Below are 19,458 nucleotides of genomic sequence, written 5' to 3'. Positions count from 1 at the left end.
CCAGTGTTTTACTGACTGTTATTTATTGTTACAGGTTTTTTTTCCCTCCTGGTTATTTGCTTTTATAATTACATTAAAATTAATTATAGGCTGAAATTTCCCTAATTTAAGAGAAAATGAATTATTATGAAATATCTAAAATATTTAAATTTATCAGAGTTAAAGGGAGCTCAACATATTCCTTTGTACTATTCAGTGAAATGTTCTCAGAAATCAAGTACAACCTAAATTTTAAGTCTCCATCTTGAGAGAGAGAGTAGGAAGGATAGATATATACATATATATGAATAAAGCAAGACTTTTATGACAGCAGCTTAAACAACGATTTAAAATACTTTTTTTGGGAAATTATCAAATTCTAAAATCATATATAACTATACAATATTAATCTACTTCTGAAACTGTTATGTATCAGTCATATTAAACGTGTATTAAAAATCTGATTCTGTGAGGAAAGTAATTGATAGCTTGATGAGGATAGCATTGAATCTACAAATTACTTTGGACAGTATGGCCATTTTCACAATATATGATTCTTTCTATCCATGAGCATGGAATGTTTTTCCATATGTTCTCTCTTATTTCCTTGAGCAGTGGTTTGTAGTTCTCCTTGAAGAGGTTTTTCACATCACCTATAAGTTGTAATCCTAGGTATTTTATTCTATGTAGCAATTGGAAATGGGAGTTCTCTCATAATTTGGCTCTCTGTCTGTTATTGGTGTATAAAAATGCTTGTGACTTTTGCACATTGATTTTGTATCCTGAGACTCTGTTGAAGTTGCTTATCAGCTTAAGGAGATTTTAGGCTGAGAAAATGAGGTTTTCTAAATATACAATCATGTCATCTAGAAACAGAGATAATTTGACTTCCTCTCTTCCTATTTGAATACTCTTTCTTTCTCTTGCCCGATTGGCCTGGCCAGAACTTCCAATGCTAAGTTGAATAGGAGTGGTGAGACAGGGCATCCTTGTCTTATGCTGGTTTTCAAAGGGAATGCTTCCAGCTTTTGCCCATTTAGTATGACATTGGTTGTGGGTTTCTCATAAATAGCTCTACTATTTTTAGGTATGTTGTATCAATACCTAGCTTATTGAGAATTTTTAGCATGCAGGGGTGTTGAATTTTATCAAAGGCCTTTTCTGCATCTATTGACGTAATCATGTGGCTTTTGCCATTGATTCTGTTTTTGTGATGGATTACATTTATCGATTTGCATATTTTGAACCATCCTTGCATCCCAGGGATGAAGCTGACATTGACTTTCTTCACAGAATTAGAAAAAAACTACTTTAAATTTAATGTGGAACCAAAAAAGAGGCCATATAGCCAAGACCATCCTAAGCAAGAACAAAGCTGGAGGCTCACGCTACCTGACTTCAAACTATGCTACAAGGCTACAGCAACCAAAACAGCATGGTACTGGTACCAAAACTGATATATAGACCAAGGGAACAGAACAGAGGCTTCAAAATTAATGCCAGACATCTGATCTTTGACAAACCTAACAAAAACAAGCAATGAAGAAAGGATTCCCTGTTTAATAAATGGTGCTGGGAAAAACTGGCTAGCCATATGCAGAAAACTGAAACTGGACCCCTTCCTTACACCTTATACAAAAATCAACTCAAGATGGATAAACTACTTAAATGTAAGACCTAAAACTATAAAAACTCTAGAAGAAAACCTAGGCAGTACCATTCAGGACATAGGCCCAGGCAAAGACTTTATGACTGAAACACCAAAAGCAATGGCAACAAAAGCCACATTACAAATAGGATCTAATTAAACTAAAGAGCTCTTCACAGCAAAAGAAACTATCATCAGAGTGAACAGGCAACCTACAGAATGGGAGAAAATTTATGCAATTTACCCATCCAACAAAGGGCTACTATCCAGAATCTACAAGGAACTTAAACAAATTTACAAGAAAAATCAAACAAGACTATCAAAAAGTGGGCAAAAGATATGAACACATACTTCTCAAAAGAAGACATTTATGCAGCCAACAAACATATGAAAAAAAGCTCATCATCACTAGTAATTAGAGAAATGCAAATCAAAACCACAATGAGATACTAGTCCATGCCAGTTAGAATGACAATCATTAAAAAGTCAGGAAACAACAGATGCTGGAGAGGATGTAGAGAAATAAGAACGCTTTTACACTGTCGGTGGGAATGTAAATTAGTTCAACCATTGTGGAAAACAGTGTGGCGATTCCTCAATGATCTTGAACCAGAAATGTCACTTGTCCCAGCAATCCCATTACTGGGTATATACCCAAAGGATTATAAATCATTCTACTATAAAGACACATGCACACATATGTTTATTGCGCCACTATTCACAATAGGAAAGACTTGGAACCAATCCAAATGCCCATCAATGATAGGCTGGATAAAGAAAATGTGGCACATATACAACATGGAATATTATGCAGCAATAAAAATAGATGAGTTCATGTCCTCTGTAGGAACATGGATGAAGCTGGAAACCGTCATTTTCAGCAAACTAACACAGGAACAGAAAACCAAACACCACATGTTCTCACTCATAAGTGGGAGTCGAACATGAGAACACACGGACACAGGGAGGGAAACATCACACGCCCAGGCCTGTTGGGGGGTGGGGGGCTAGCAGAGGGATAGCATTAAGAGAAATATGTAACGTAGATGACAGGTTGATGGGTGCAGCAAGCCACCATGGCACATGTATCCTATGTAACAAACCGACACATTCTGCACATGTATCCCAGAACTTAAAGAATAATAATAACAACAATAATAGTAATAAAACTGATTATAAAGCTAACTACCCTCAAGTGTTTTTATTTTAGAAACGAATAAATCACATTTGCCAAGTAATAAATACATAATGAAAACAATAAGACTAATTGTTATCACTAAAACTAGAAGGGGGAATATGAAGGATTGCAGAAGACATTTTGGATGCTGTGTGGTATAAGGGCATGTGGAAGTTGAAGAATTACAGTAGTGAGAGGGAATATACAGGAATAATTCCTTGGTATTTTCAGGAAGCCCTGTAGTCAAGGTCTTCTGGTGTCTACCTCATTTATATTTTTAAAGTACTTATCACAGATGACATTCTTCTACATGTCTGATACAAGCTTTATAAAATGATAAATGCAGTGATTTAGGAAGGACTCCCACAGTGTGTCTTAGCTTCTAAAATTCTAAAAGGAAATACGATAAATTTGACACAAACTGATTCAGAAAGTTATGTAATATACAAAATATTAAAGAGACAAAATACATTTTCACATAGAATCTAGAGGTTTTATGAAATTAATATTATACAATATTAGCTCTTAAAAGCAAGATCTAGGAATTGGTCACTGATAGAATATTGCCTAATTAAATTTCTGTCTTTTTCGTTTTTAGAAAAACTTCTAGATTCTCCACACAGTTAGCTAGACTTGAATAATAAATAGAATGAAACAATTCCACCTAGCCATAACTGTATACAAATCTAAGAATGTTGAATAGTTACAGGATTCTTCTCCCTCTAGGTTGCCTTGTTAACGCTGCTTCTTCCTATCCATGGCACCTTCTTCAGACACCAAATCTCAAAACATCACAGTATAATATCAATATATTTGCTGAAGAACAACTTGACTAACTCATAAGAGAACTTTAAGTGGTGGACTACCATCACTAATCTGTAGAGGTTTGTTGTGTAATAGACATAGCCACACTTTGTAACACCCAGCCTTTGTTGATGGTCTTCTTTATTTGGGGATGTGGTCCCATGATACACCTGCATTGTGTTCAGGCACGGTTTCCTGTGCCTTCAGTTGTTACAACCAAGAATACTCCATCTTTTTGACTGTCTGTTTCTCTCTGTTTTGCTCTTTTTCTGTCTCTCTCTCTTTCTCTCTCTCTCTCTGTCTCATGCACAAACGCAAACACACACACACACGCACGCACACCTGATTGTGACAGAAAAACACTATCATATGTTGATTTATTAAAATATACAATTTTAAAATTATTTCTAGCATTTTCAGAAAACATAAAATGTTTTCAGCCAAAAAACACTGAAATAAAAAAAAATTCGTTTATCAGACCTCATTTTTTCATGCAGTAGGTATGTTGCTTGATAATGGAGATAAAACAATGATTTAAACGGTAAGGATGGTATGCAAAATTTTCTCTCATAATGCTTCATAGTCTTATCAAATATTAGACCAGATTAAATTAAATACCCAATTTGATTTATTTAACACACACATGCTCATTACAGATTAATTCCTGACATTTGGGAGAGAAACAGCTGCCCTGAAAATTATATGCATTCTACAACAGGGTAGGTCAATGTGCAATGTTTTCCAGAGTGCTCTGTAGACCATTTGTAATGGAACCACCCAGGATACATACTGCCAACCTACTAAGTCAGAATCTCCAGGGAGTCAATCGAGCCCAGGGATTTTCATGGTTTATATTCACTTTCTGACGATTCTAAGACACAATGGCAAATTAGTTCTTGAGGAAAACTTATCTCCTAAAATGAAAATAGAGGAATTAATAATCTCTTTAAGTGCTTTGTATCATGTTTCACACATTCAAAATTTCAGGTATGTATATATATATATGTACATGTATTTTGTTTTGAGGCAGAGTCTCACTTTGTCACCAGGCTAGAGTGCAGTGGCATAATGTCAGCTCACTGTAACCTCTGCCTCCTGGGTTCAAGCAATTGTCCTGCCTCAGCCTCCTGAGTAGCTAGGACTACAGGCGTGTGTAAACATGCCCAGCTAATTTTTGTATTTCAGTGGAGACGAGATTTCACAGTGGAGACAGATTTCACCATGTTGGCCAGGCTGGTCTTGAACTCCTGACCTCAAATGATCCATCTGCCTCAGCCTCCCAGAGTTCTGAGATTACAGGCATAAGCCACTGCACCCCGGCAATTTTTGCATTTTTAAGGTACCGTTGCAGATGCTAAGCTTAAGGTATCAGCAGTCTCTGTATCCAAAAGTGAAGAAAACTGCAGCAAGTGCTTTCAAATAAAGGAAGCCATAAGATTTAGATTAAATTTCAATGCCCCTAAAATTTTGACCCTGTACACCATTTGATTCCAAGGTATTAATATTTAGATTCCTTAACCTTTCCTTTTCTACAACACCTCTACTACATCAAGCTTTCACAGTGAGGTACAGAATTGGGACAAATATTTATAAGACCTATTTGGGCCATAACTCCAAAATGTCTCAATGCTTTATTTAATTTGAATATGACAACTGACCCAGCTATAAAATTTCAAGAAGATATAGATAGCCACCCAGAACCACATTTTGAAGTATCTCAGCTGAACTACAGTCCTAAAGACTCAAGAGTTACTTTATTATACTTGTTTGGTAGCTCATGAATGAAGATCAGTCAATACTGTCTAACAGGTCTGCCTTTAGCTGTACTGTCTGCCCCAGCTGGTGATCCTAGTTTCTTGGTATTAAGTCCTACTGATCTTATTGTTAGAACCTTGGGAAATACCTGTGTCTTCAGCTCCTTACCTTACTGCAGCGTATAATCCGTATTATTCAAAAATGATAAGCCCAAGCATGTAGACTCATAAATATCTGTAAGTATACATTTTTTCAATATGTTCCTTTTGGCTAGCCCCCATTAAAATGATTGTGTACTTTGCATGCATAATCAAAACAAGAATGAATTAAATAGGTATTAGAAGGCTCTAAGATTCAGTTGGATGGCTTTGGGTTAAAGTGTTACAGCTTAGGGAAAATCCTCCATTATGCCTTGGTAATATATTCACTGGGATCATGGCCAAATCTATACTCCAAAAAGGGAATTGTAGAACCAAATCTAACCTATTTGTTTATTCAAGAGGTTGAGAGGTGACATCCTTTAGAATAGTCATGCAATGAACTAACATCATTGAACACATCTATTATTTTGCTTACTTTTTCAAACAACAGCCAGTCTTTGATGTTGATCATTTTTGTTGGCTCATTAATTCAGTTTTCCTTTGTTCAATAAAATCCCCAAATGCTGATGTTAAATTGCCAGGAATAAGAGCACTGATGATAGAAATGGCACCAGAGAAGTCATTGCTATTCTTGGCCACAGACATTTCCGTCTGAACAATAGCTGTTTTCTTCATAGCTTTCACCAATGTCATATTTTAAGCAGGGATTTTGTGAGCTCAACAAATGAATAGAAAAGGCTGCAAAATATGTTGTAGGAATCTCTTGCAGGTAAGCAGGAAATTTGGAATAGATTATCAAGACAGGAAGTTTTATACAGCGATGTCTAGGTCAAAAGACAAAATAAAACTGCTGAAGTATGCTTTAAAATGCAGCGTGATTCAATCAGCAGCATAGGCACTATTATCCAGCTGACTTGGAATCCATTTCGATATGGGGAATGAAAGGAGGGAGGTCAGAAGATTATGCTATTTGAAGACTGAAAAAAATAGTGAGAATGCAAGTTTTATAAGAATAGAAATAAGGTATTCTGTCTTATAACTCAATGTGATAAAATTCTTATCCTTTTTAATGATAATTATTTAAACCAAAACTTTCATAGCCTGCAAATATCCAGTGAAAGACTCATTCTAGTGTTTGATGGATATGAATGACAGAGAATTGGGGAGAAAAGCAGCAATATGCCTGCGCTCTAGCTATCTACCTTTCCTGTCTTTTCTATCAAAGATTGAGTGGGAGGTGACACACCTAGAAGAAAACCAAATCCAGTTTGAAAAAACATTAGAGTGCTAAGGAGTTTTATTGAAAAATATCTACTACCTAGGGAAACTTCCTAAACTTATTCAAATCTTTTGATCTCTGCAGAGTCCTCAAAAGTGATGACTACTCCTCCAATACTCCCTTCCAATCTCCAAATTCTAGGCTTTTCTTGTGCCATCATCCTATGCTGGTGTTTTTCTTCTTACTCCAGAGCAATCTCTGTATTGTGTGAGTCAAGATAATTCTTCCTAGACCTTTGTTTTTCGATCCTCATTATTCCTTCTAACAATCAAAGATACAAATAACAATCCTCAATATTGGATGATAACAGTACTAGTGATTGGTGTTAGGGGAACAGAAAGACAGATTATGCACTTATATTCTTTTTTCCCTCAATATATAGTAAAAACTTCCTAGCCTAAAATGTCTTACTCTCAATGCTCTTCAAAAGGGACCAAATTATTATAAGTGTCTTCTTTTCCTAACCGATTAAAATGACAAAATATTTCATGTTTCTCATATTTAATATACTACATTTCTTTACACATGATAAATGCTGAAAAAATGTGCACTGAAATGAATTTCACTATGACACAAAAACTCTAAAACTGGGCATAAAATTTGTATTGATGTTAAAATGTATCTAAATGAACTTTCTATGGTATACCAACAGGTTATATACATTATAAGCTGTAAAATGTGATAAAAACGGCATGTATTATTATGATTTTATGCCCTCTCTCTTGTAACATGCAAACCAAATTTTCTACGTTAGGTATAATTGTTACTAGTAATAGATCTGATGATACAAGAACAGTTGGAGACACTTTTCCAGAAAATAAGTTGAGGTCAAAATAAACAAATATAAAATGTAAATAAAGTACATGATAAACAAATAGAACATAAAAGCACATTGTTTCCTGCCGGAATAAATAAAATATTAAGGGAACTGGGTCATGTTTATAAAGCAAACCTAAAAAAAAATAAAAAATAAAAATAAAAAAATATAAAGCCAACCTAATACATTTAGTGATCAATAAAGCCACTAACCTATGGGTCTCAGAAGTGGCCTTATCCATGAAGAAAATAAAAAGTCCTGGAGCACTTAGGTCCTACAGCTACTGCAGTGTAAATGTATCCTCAACCCACTGTCTCTTGTTGTTGTCATAGGCAAGTGGTGTGCTGGAACCCACTGCCGCCTGCTCACAAGATTTGACAGATACAACTTGTTAGATATTCTGTGAACCAGTTGTTAGAAAGAATTATTAGCAAAAATTAACTTATATAACTTGTAATTAAATGCATTATTTTTAAATCAATGTTAATAAATAATTAAAACTTATCACTTTTAATAATTTCACTGTACTTTGCTATTATCTCTTCTTTTGAGCTGATTCATGCCTATTGTATCTGCATGTTAGCAATACTATAGAATTCGGTGATACCATACATCTCATCCAGTTCCATATTCAGGAATGTCTTGTCAGACATGGTGGCAGTATTTTATGAAAATGGGAAAACTCTATAAATCATGGATTTTGTCTCCCCAAAGAGATTATTGTTAAGCATGTACTAGCATAGCACTAACTGTAAGCCACATTTCTATCAGATGTTGCATAGGACATGGTGACAGTCATCAGTACAGAATAAATTATGCCTCCCCTGATACCAGAAATTGTTACTGCTTAAGGTCACAGTTAGGAAAATGTTATCATAGAATAGGCTAGTCAATAACAAGAGGGGATGGCAATTTCAAAATTCCTCTTCATGATCCATGAGAACTTTTGATACTTGCCACAGCACTGAACGAACTTCAAATTCTAGTCCTCAGATATTTCACATTTAGGTTTCTGCTGTATAGGAATCATATCATTGAGTGCTTTGGCTTGTACAGCCACAACATGTGGACTTCGTAAACTAATTGCACAGCTCAAGTCTTACGTAAGGAGGTGAGCATCTCGACAGTATGATAATGATCTTAATGTTTCTCATGTCGATTTAACTGCCCCAAACTTACAACTGACTTTTAATTTTATCACCAATGTAGCTTGTGACATTTTTCATAAGTCCGTACTAATTGAATACCTTTCCTTTTCCCCATATTTTTTTGTTTCTTCAAAGGCAAAGTGAGAAATGCCTTGCAAGCTTTTTTTTTTTTTTTTTTTTTTATCAAAGGATGGATGTGGTGGCTCTTGCCTGTAATCCCAGCTCTTTGGGAAACAGAGACAGGTGGATCTTTTGAGTCTAGGTGTTGAAGATCAGCCAAGGCAACGTGGCAAAACCCATCTCTACAAAGAATACAACAAATTAGCCAGGTGTGGTGGCATGCACCTCTAGTCCCAGCTACGAGGGAGGCTGAGGTGGGAGGACTGCATCAGTCTCAGGAAGTCAAGGCTGCAGTGAGCTGGGATTGTGCCACACTGCACTCCAACCTCAGCAACAGAGAGACAGAGAACCTGCCTCAAAAAATGAAAAAAAAAATTAAGTCTCACTTACAGAGAGTCATACTCTAAAACTGTCCCATTTATTATATCTTCTGACAGTTAAAATGTGAAATTATATCATTTTGTGAGTGATTTGGGAATCCGTCAAATAAATGAATTGATTCAAATTCAGGTACACTTTATTATGATTCTTACCTTAGACCAGTGTTTCTCAATCTTTTTTAGATGATCACCACTCTAAAGAGAAAAAATTAAATAGAAAGCCTTCCTCCTGAGATAAACAAAATACTAAGGAATAAGATTTTCTCAACGAAGTTTGAGTTTGGAGGGGTACAAACCATCGTAATATCTAAATATTATTTTTGCCCCTTCAGTAAGAACGAATTTTTATTTTGTTGGTGACAATATCCTCCATTTGAGAATGCATACCTTTCAGTAGCAGTGCTATTTTGGGCTAAACATGTGTTTAAGTCTTCAAATTTACCTCCAGCATCAAGTGGTTTCCCTAGTTTTGAAGATATTTCTCTTATTAGTAAAAGCTGATTATTCAGAGATATTATATAGATTTACTAAAGTAGCTTCCTTTAGTTCTTAGACTATAATTGGATATCTAGGGATACTGTATTAACTGTTAGGCAGTTTTGAGCAGCAGTCTCCAGTAAGATAGTCACTAGACATACATGGCAATATACACGCAAATTGATTTAACTGAAAGTAAAATTTCAGTCCCACTAGCAACATGTCTAGTCTCAATAGCTATCTATGTCTGCCTATCATATTGGAAAGCACAGCTATTGTTCAGTTTCACTATTGAAAAAGTTCGATTGGACAGTGCTATTCTAGTGCCTCAGTATTCAAAGTGCATTCCATGGACTGGCAGTGTCAATATCATGTGGAAATTTATTAGAGAAGTAGACATGTAGACGTCATCCCAAACTTACTGAATCATGATCTGCACTTTTCACACAATATCTAGGATTGCATATGTAGATACATCAGTGCTATAAAGAGGTCATTTTTGAGTCTGTGTTTAAATATTAACTTCCTTGCAGATGCATAATGTTAAAATGTGCCTAATTTTTGAGCTGTAAACTCTTAGAGATCAGGAATCTATTTCAGATGTTCTTTTCATTCAATGCCAGAACCACAATTAAGTCCTTACAAGTTTATTTTAATAGCAATAATTATCCTACATTGATAATTTTTCAAGTTGTATAAATAAGTTAATCATTCGCTATAATTGTTTGAACATAAGCTTCTTTTAAACTCTGAAAGCATGCTTATCTTGTTGGGATTCTCAGAAAAAAGGAATACAGCTAAAGAAAATCACAAGCAAAATCCTGCTTATCATGAGGGAGCACATTTTTAAATCATAAAATTATTTTTCCCAACGTGAAGGGGTCAACACCTTGCAAAGTTCTACTAAATGAGGAGAACTACATATCCACACATGTAGCAAATGTAGTGGAGTAATCTAATAAAGCAAAGATAATAAATAATGTGTATTCACATTGTGTATACCAATTTAAAGATATTTAATATACTTTACAATCATTAAAACAATTCAGTTCCCAAAGTTGCAAAGCTGTTCACTGTAGAAACTTTTGAAACAGAATAATCTTGCTTCAGATATATTGTATGATATCTCAGGACTTATTTCATTAATAGTAAACTGTGTTTGTAACAATAAAACATATTAACATGTCAAATTCAGAGTTAATACTGTGAATCTTCTTAGGTAGACTATTTGGCTATAATTATGTTCTACATATTTTTTCTTGAAGGTAACCGTTTCTTCACAAAGTGACAAGATTCTGGGATAAGAGGTCCTTGTAAAGATGTATAGAGTTTAGTTCAGGCTCTGAAGATAATTAGAAAGCTTCACAAATGGGCTGACCCTGAATTCCAACCCTTGAGATAAACCAGGGACCCAAATAATATAAGACAATCTGGCTCAAGCTTTATAAAATCATGCCAAAACTCCATCTTTAACTATTTTTAAAAAATATGCTTTGTGGTGGCCAAACAGAAAGTAATCACATTATTTTAAGAGGAAGGCTATCATCAATGTCTTCCTCTGAAGTGAGATTAATTTTTTTCCTTTCTGGCTTGGCTTTTTCAGTTCAAACCTAATTAGTGAAGAAGTCATTCACAATGAAGTAAAAATTTTCAAACTTCCAAGTTCATAGACCGTCATAAAGATCTTTCCCCTCACTCATTCTCATCAGAGATCTTTCCCCTCTTGCTATATTTGATATTACTTTTCAAAGCTGAAAGGCAGGATATTAAAAAATATATATATGTCATAAGAGCTCAGACTCTTCAATTGGTCCCCAAGTGGTCTGCTGCATTAACATTTTACTAGGAATGTATTACTTTATCTAAAATCATATCATCTCCAAATACTAATTTTTAAGTTGTAAAGTCCTGGAGTAATTTTTATAAACATTCAAATATATAAATCCTTTTATCAGAGTATTTACCTCCAGCTGTGATGGGTTGCATGCGCTTTGAGGAATGTCACTGGGAAGAAAAGGGAAAGGATATTGCTGGAGCTTAGAGCACTGCCTATGGATGACAGGTTTAGTCAGGGCGCTAAGCAAACAATCTGAGGCCGGATGCGGTGGCTCACATCTGTAATCCCAGCACTTTGGGAGGCCAAGGCAGGCGGATCACAAGGACAGGGGTTTGAGATCAGCCTGGCCAACGTAGTGAAACCCAGTCTTTACTAAAAATACAATCAATCAATCAATCAATCAATCAATAGCAGGGCTTGGTAGCACTGGCCTGTAGTCCCAGCTATTCGGGAGGCTGAGGCAGGAGAATTGCTTCTAAAAATACAAAAAAACCCCAAAAAACAAAAAACAAAAATCACTTCTAAATACAAAAAAAAAAAAAAAATTAGCTTGGCTTGGTAGCACTGGCCTGTAGCCCTAGCTAATCAGGAGCTGAGGCAGGAGAATAGCTTGAACCCAGGAGGCGAAGGTTGCAGTGAGCTGAGGCCGTGCCATTGCACTCCAGACCAGGCGCGAGACTCTGCCTCAAAAGGAAAAAAAAAAAAAAAGAAAGAAAATCTGAGCTTCCTGAAGCTCCAAGATGTCCTAGGTGGAAAGCAAAGTAATAGAGAAAGAAGGTAAAGGAACAGGCTCAAATTTTATCTATGTCCTGTTTTGCCCAGGACTGCTATATTGGGAGACTATTAGTTGTAGAAGAGCTTTCTAATTCAATCAAGAAAACGATATTTAAAGTCTGAAGCTTGGTGAATTTTAAGGACTAACTAACACAAAAGTCGTACCAAGCAAAGTACCTAAAGCAACACAGACTTTCCAGACATGAATAAAGACAATTTAAATAATCATGCCATTTTTATCTATGTTTTTAATATTTATGAGGAAGTAATTTTTGTCTGAAATATCTGTTAATAATTTTTTATTTTTAAAAACATGTTCCCTTGTCACAGGTGTTGAAGATAATTTTTTTCAATACCACTTAATTATCACAGAGTTTATGGTGAGGGTAATAGCTGGACTATAATTTACATACTTTTAATTTTGTTAGTTATCTTGTATAATTAAATAAGTAAATTCTTTGCCATAATTGTCTATTTTGCTGGTTCAGGAAACCAGTTTTTCTAAAATCATAGAATAAATGCATAGAGAATAACATAGTTGAATAAACATGAAAAGCCAAACTGGTAGTGATGTGACTTCTGAGTGAAAATAAAATTGTTCATAAAATAAATTATTAATAATATAGTATTTGTAGGAATCACAAGAATTTACCTGGATAAAAATTAACTACAAAAAAGACTAACATAAGACCATACAGAAAAATTCCTGTAAAACCTTGCATTAAAAAAAAATTGAAGTCTTTTTCTGTATCTTTGTGATATAACGCATCTATGTGGTAAAAACTATCTTTGGTAAAAAGTTAATAGGAACAGTTTTTAAAAACGAGCATTTTTACAAGTATTTTCAGAGTAATGTCATGTTCATTTGAAAATTAATAGAAAATTATAAGCATTTATTTTATGCTCAAATTCACTCTAGTTATTAAATCCTCCTAGGAATCCTTCTAAAATAGATGTAGTATAGGAAGTACATTAAATCATTTCTAATTAGCACAGTACTCATATGCTTATATCAGCATTTTTTAAAGGTCTTATATGTCTAGACAACTAAAACTTGGCTAGCTAACACTATATTTCTTGGATTCCAAAACTATATCCTAGGGAACAAATAACATTTTAATTTCTACATTTTCTCACAACTCTACAAATACCTGACTTAGTTGCACAATTTAGTGATCCAGTGGATTGTATAAATCCACTTTTAAATTTGAAATGTAAGATCTAAGCAAATGTTCAAAAACTGAGAAAGAATTTAAATAGGATTATTTATATATTTCATAAATACTAGTAAAACACAATGTTCATTTTATACATATTTTATAAAAAGATTTTCAACATAATACTTTACTCAAAACTACATGTACTTTAATAATGAACTGTTCAGGGATTTTCAAGGATAATTTGATTGGAACCTATTTTTGTTTTGCGCAGTGACTTTAGAATCTACTTTTGGTAGAAAATATGTTATTTCTCATGACTGACTATTTTTAGAGAACTTTATTCCAGAGAAGGTAGACATTTAGAAATTAAGTCTACCATTTTTTTCTCCCCTTCTCTCAAATGGTAGAGAAATCTGAATTTAATAGTAAATTAAATTGTTCAGAATGTTGATTCTGAACAATAAAGAGAAACAAAATGTCAAGGCTTCCTCTTGATTTGGGTATTCTGTCGGAGATAAAATGCTTTTACTTATGGAGATTTAATATAGGAAATTTGTTAAGCAGTTGTTGGAGGGTTTGGGAGCAACGGGAAGCACTGAAGCAAACCGCACGAAGTAAGAGCAGTAAGTAGCTCTCACAGCCAGTGCTGGGAAAGAAAGGGAAAGGATTAGAGTCACCAAAACCCAGTAGCAGACCTCTGAGTAGTGGACACTGTCTGGCTGCAGCTGATACCTCTGAGCAGGAAAAGGCTGAATGCTGAAACCAGCTGCCACTGCTGGGGTGCTGCTGATAGGCACCGCAAACACAGGAATACAGAATTCCCTCCCCCTCTCCTCCTATCTCCTGATCTCCCTCTATTTCGTCCTGTTGGTGGAACTTAACGTGATACCACTGGTAAAGAAGTCCGCGAAGTATAATTTGCAGAGCTGTGGTTCCACCTTGAAAGAGCACACTATACAAAAGGGTAGATTGGGAGCTGAATGACAAAGATAAAAAAACAGCACAATTAAAAAGCAGTCATTGACAAGGCTTATTACATTACTCGATTATGCATATCAAAATTCATTTGAGTCTCATTACAAATAGTATTTGCAACAAACTATTCAACACTAATAAAATATATTTCTGCTATAAAGCTGCATCTTATTAGCGCTTAAGTTCATAGACTTAAAACATCTATATATTATTCATATTTAACTACATTTATTAAAAGTTCTTGAAATGGAAAATTCAGGAGATGATGTTGTGTAGAAGAAAGAACTTACGATTTTGCATCTGAATAACTAATTTCAATCCATTTTTGACTACTAATTGATTTTGGATGAATCTCTTAAAAATTGCCTGAACCTCATATTCTTCATTGTGGGGCTTTATTTGATGATTTCTAATGTCATTTCAAGATCCAGGGATTAGAAGGTATTTGATTCAATGAATTATGGAACAATCAAGTACATTTTGTTATCAATATTTTCAGAATGGGGTGATATAGTATAGAATTTACATCCATGACCTTAACAAAAAATAATGATGCTACAAAGAATATGAAGAAATGATTTGCTTAACCTATTTGTTTCCATCCACATAGCTACCTTGGTATGCAAAACTAAAAGAGGCCAGGTGCAGTGGCTCAGTCCTGTAATCCCAGCACTTTGAGAGGCTGACAGAAAGATCCCTTGAGAAGAGGAGGTCGAGACCAGCTTGGGCAAAACAGCGGGACTCCATCTGAAGAAAAATAAATAAATTATTTAAATTAAATTACAAGAAAAAATTCTCTGTAGTGATAGCACTTTGTTGAAAGAAGTGCTCAATTGTAATAGAACTGGGTCTTTGTTTTGAATGACATTGCCGCATTAATGCAGCTCAATTTGTCCCAAATCAGAAGACTGTTGTGAATCATTATCTTAATCATGCTTTTCTTTGTAAATGTTATCATTTGGAAGGGAAAATACAAAGTATTATAGTTATTTGAAAACTCAATAAATTGAAACTACTGAATAATCAATCTAGCATATACAGACATTAAGATGTGGAAGAATTTAACATTTAGAAATGTTGCCATTATTCTGACATACGAAAATTAGAATGAAGGTGACATTAGCAAAATACTGGTTTTTGAAACAGGATTAAAATTTAGAAAAGAAATAAATAAATGGAAAGGACTGACTAGGCAAACATGGAAATGAAAATCCTGGAGTGTTGATGCTGATCTGAAGCCACCAGGATTCTGGAATTTATTAAAAAGGAATAATTCATGAAGCATTTGGAAGTAATCTCTCAGCTATATTATGCATTCATAAGCTCTTTATTAGGATATTGTGGCTACTTTTGGTCACTATGCTTTTTAAATGATGTGGACAAACTGGAAAAAATCAGGGAAGAATGAGAAAAACAAATAAGGGTTAGAAAATAGTGACCTGAGGCAAGGTTTAAAGAATCGTGTTGTTTATAACAGAGAAGAAAAACCCACGGGACAATCTGATTGTTGTTATTAAATACCTGAAGTAGTTTCATAAGATATATAATTAATTAGTATTTTTCTCCACAGTAGTGTTACCTAGAACAAAAGGAAGTTTAAATAAACAACATATGTGTATGTGTGTATATATATATATATATATACACATACATACGTGTGTATATATATATGTATATATATATGTGTGTATATATATATATACACATGCATACCATAAATTAAACTTGTTTTTGTTTTTTCTTTTCTTTGACCTGATGATGGAAGTGCTAGAATCTTATTTCGTTAATTCTTAGGAGGATGAATCTCCGTTGACATCTGAAAATAGATCCCTCTCTTTTTCTGAACACAACAACTTCTTTGGTGTAGGAAGGGGCCATACAAGTGTCTTCTAGGTTTTGGATGGTATAGGCTCAGGACATTTAGCCAAACAATCTTTAGGATGGTAGGTGAGTGAATTGGACAGGAGGGGTATATAGGGCTGTTTGAGATTTTAGAGTTATAAAGGGAAGTTATAAAGAGAAGTTAAACCTCTAGGCATCCAGATACTAGAAGTTAAACCTCTAAGCATCCAGAGCTACGAAGACAGTTGTGAAAATTTTAAAACAGTACTCCCAGAGACTGAGAGATGGCTGAATATGGCTGAGAGAGATGAGCCCAGGTAGCTGGATTATGTGAATCCCAGCAGCTGAGATCCTTGTTTCTTTTTCATTCTGAGACTAGATGCCTTTGGAGATTCATGGATTCAATCACCTAGCTGACTGTGGAGGACCAGTTGTCAACAGGGACACCATGTGGTAGGGAGAAGCAATGGCAGTAGAGAATAGTGAGAAATGAAGTTGTCCCATTTGAGTAGGGAGAGGTGAGAGCCCAGAAAGAATTGAGCTTTCTTTCTAATATGGACATTTGAGACTGTAATAGAGGTATGATTGAATGTGCAACCAAAGTTATGAGTAGCTTGGCAGAAGAGCAGCTATATTAAGAAAATATTCTTTAAAAATGAAAGAAATAATAAAAATGTGTTAAGTAAAGTGGAAATATTTAATATTTACAAATATCATTTACTCCTAAAAGTTGCTCCTGATATGTCTAAATGAGATAAAATCATTCCATTTTTAACTTTCATGACACCATGAACTTTTGTTCAGAATTCGTCAAAATTGAAATTTTGTTTATGACTGTTTCGTTGATAAGTCTGCCCCCTGTCCCCAGAATATACATTTCATAAGTGCAGGTAGGTGCTTACATCTCACTTTTGTATCTTCAACGTAGTCTCACTTTAGACTCATAGGATCACCATGTATCATTGATATAGTTTGGCTATGTCCCCACCCAAATCTCATCAACAATTGTAATCCAAATTGCAATAGGGATTGTTGAGGGAGGGACCTAGTGGGAGGTGATTGGATCATGGGGATGGTTTCCCCTATGCTCTTCTCATGACAGTGAGTGCGTTCTCATGAGATCTGATGGTTTTATAAGTGGCAGTTTCCCTGCGCTCTCTCTCGTTCCTGCTGCCATGTAAGAGGTGCCTTACTTCTCCATTCACCTTAAGCCATGATTGTAAGTTTCCTGAGGTCTCTTCAAACCATGCAGAACTGTGAGTCAATTAAACTTTTGTGTATAATCACCCAGTCTCAGGTATTCTTTGTAGCGTGAGAATGGACTAACACAATCGTCGACCTCTATCATGATACATAACATACATTCAATACTACACTTGGCACATAACACACATTCAGAAAATATTTAGGGATTAAATGTCATTCTTTAATAGTCTAAAAGTTAAAGCTGAACACATTATCTAAAAACCTTCTCACAATGATGAAAATCCTAGACCCAGATAGTATCATTGATGCATCTTTTCAAACATATAAAGAAGTGCAAATAAGAAATAACACAAATCAGACACCAATTCTTTTAGGAGGTTGAGAAAGAGTGAATAGTCTCTTGTTCTTTTTATGAGGTAGCACCCATATCTTAACTCCAAAACCAGGCAAAGAAATGGCAAGAAATGTAAATTACAGACCAATCATGAGCATAGATGCAAGCATCCTTAATAAAATATGAGCATTTAAAATTCAGCATTTGTTTACATACATAAAATGTCAGATAGAATTTTTCCCATATTTAAAGTTAGTTTAGCATTGAAAAATCAATCAGTATAATTTACCACACCAAAGAAGAAAGAAAGGGGAGAAAAAATGCATGATTATTTCTATGTATTTAGAAAATTATTTGACAAAATTCAACACTTATCTATGATAAAACTCCAAAAATACTAGGAATAGGGAAAATATATTAACCTACACATAACTTATAAGAATATCTATAAAAAATCCTAATGCAGAAATCTTATACGATAGGGAAATATTGAAAAATGATCTCTTGAAATCAGGAAATAGTCAAAGATGTTCACTATTAACATTGCATTCAATATTGTACTGCAAATCTAGCCAGTAAAATAAGGCAAGAAAAAAAAGACAAAATCAGAAAAAAAGACATAAAACTATCATTATTCACAGGCCTAATAATCATGTACCTAGGAAATGTAAAGAACTTACAATCAGAATTAATAAGTGAATCTAGCAAAGTTATTGGGTATGTGTTCAATTCACAAACATTTCATTCCAGTAACAAAAGCACAACAAAAACGTGAAATGACAACAATGATGTAATTACATTAGCATCAACAAACATCAAATATCAAGGAATAAATATATCAAATATGTTCGAAATCTTTTACTAGAAGTTAAAATTCTTACTAAGTTTAAAGAAGACTAAAAAAGTGGCGGGATGATTCACGATTATTGGAAGGCTTGATATTGGAAGGCATAGTATTAAGATGTCAGTTTTCTCCAGAGAATGGGTAGATTCAATGAAATCATAACAAAATCTAAGAAGGTTTTTTAACAAATCCAAATTGATAAAATTATCAGAGAAGACCAGTATTGCTAATGCAATATTAAAGAAGGAACACAGTGTTAGACCCTATCAAGTATCAAGACCTATTATAAAGCTATAGTGATTAAAACAATTTGCTACTTGTGCAGGAATAGACGAGCTGAGCAACAGAACAGCATAACCATCCCAGAACTGTCCCTCATATATTGTCATCTGATAGCGGTGGATGCTCTGAGCCATGAGCAGCCCCTAACCCCATAATACATGATGGACTTATTCTCTTAGATGCTGGAAATGCTACCAGAAGATGATTCTAAACTGTCAGCTCTCTAAGGGAATTGTCTGAGCTGAAGAAAACTGGCTCGCTCAAGATTACACTTACTTTCAGGCTTAGCTTGCATCCATCATGGTGATGTAAAGACACAGGCCCCTCTCCTCAACTCAGGACAACTTCAGAAGGTCGTCCCAGCTCCATATCTCTCCCTGGAATCCACAGAAGCTTTTATTGGGACAGCATTTCAGTTCAACATCTTTCTCTGAAATCCCGTTTCTTTTATAACTCTTCTACAGTTGTGAAATCCCAAGAGCAATTCTTAAATGTCTGGCAACCTAATCTTCTCAGAGT

This window comes from Sapajus apella, unplaced genomic scaffold, assembly GCF_009761245.1.
Source record: "Sapajus apella isolate SASKATOON/1434 unplaced genomic scaffold, GSC_monkey_1.0 scaffold67, whole genome shotgun sequence".
NCBI lineage: Eukaryota > Metazoa > Chordata > Mammalia > Primates > Cebidae > Sapajus > Sapajus apella.
The sequence above is the reverse complement of the archived record's forward strand: the minus strand, read 5'-3'. Positions refer to the sequence as shown.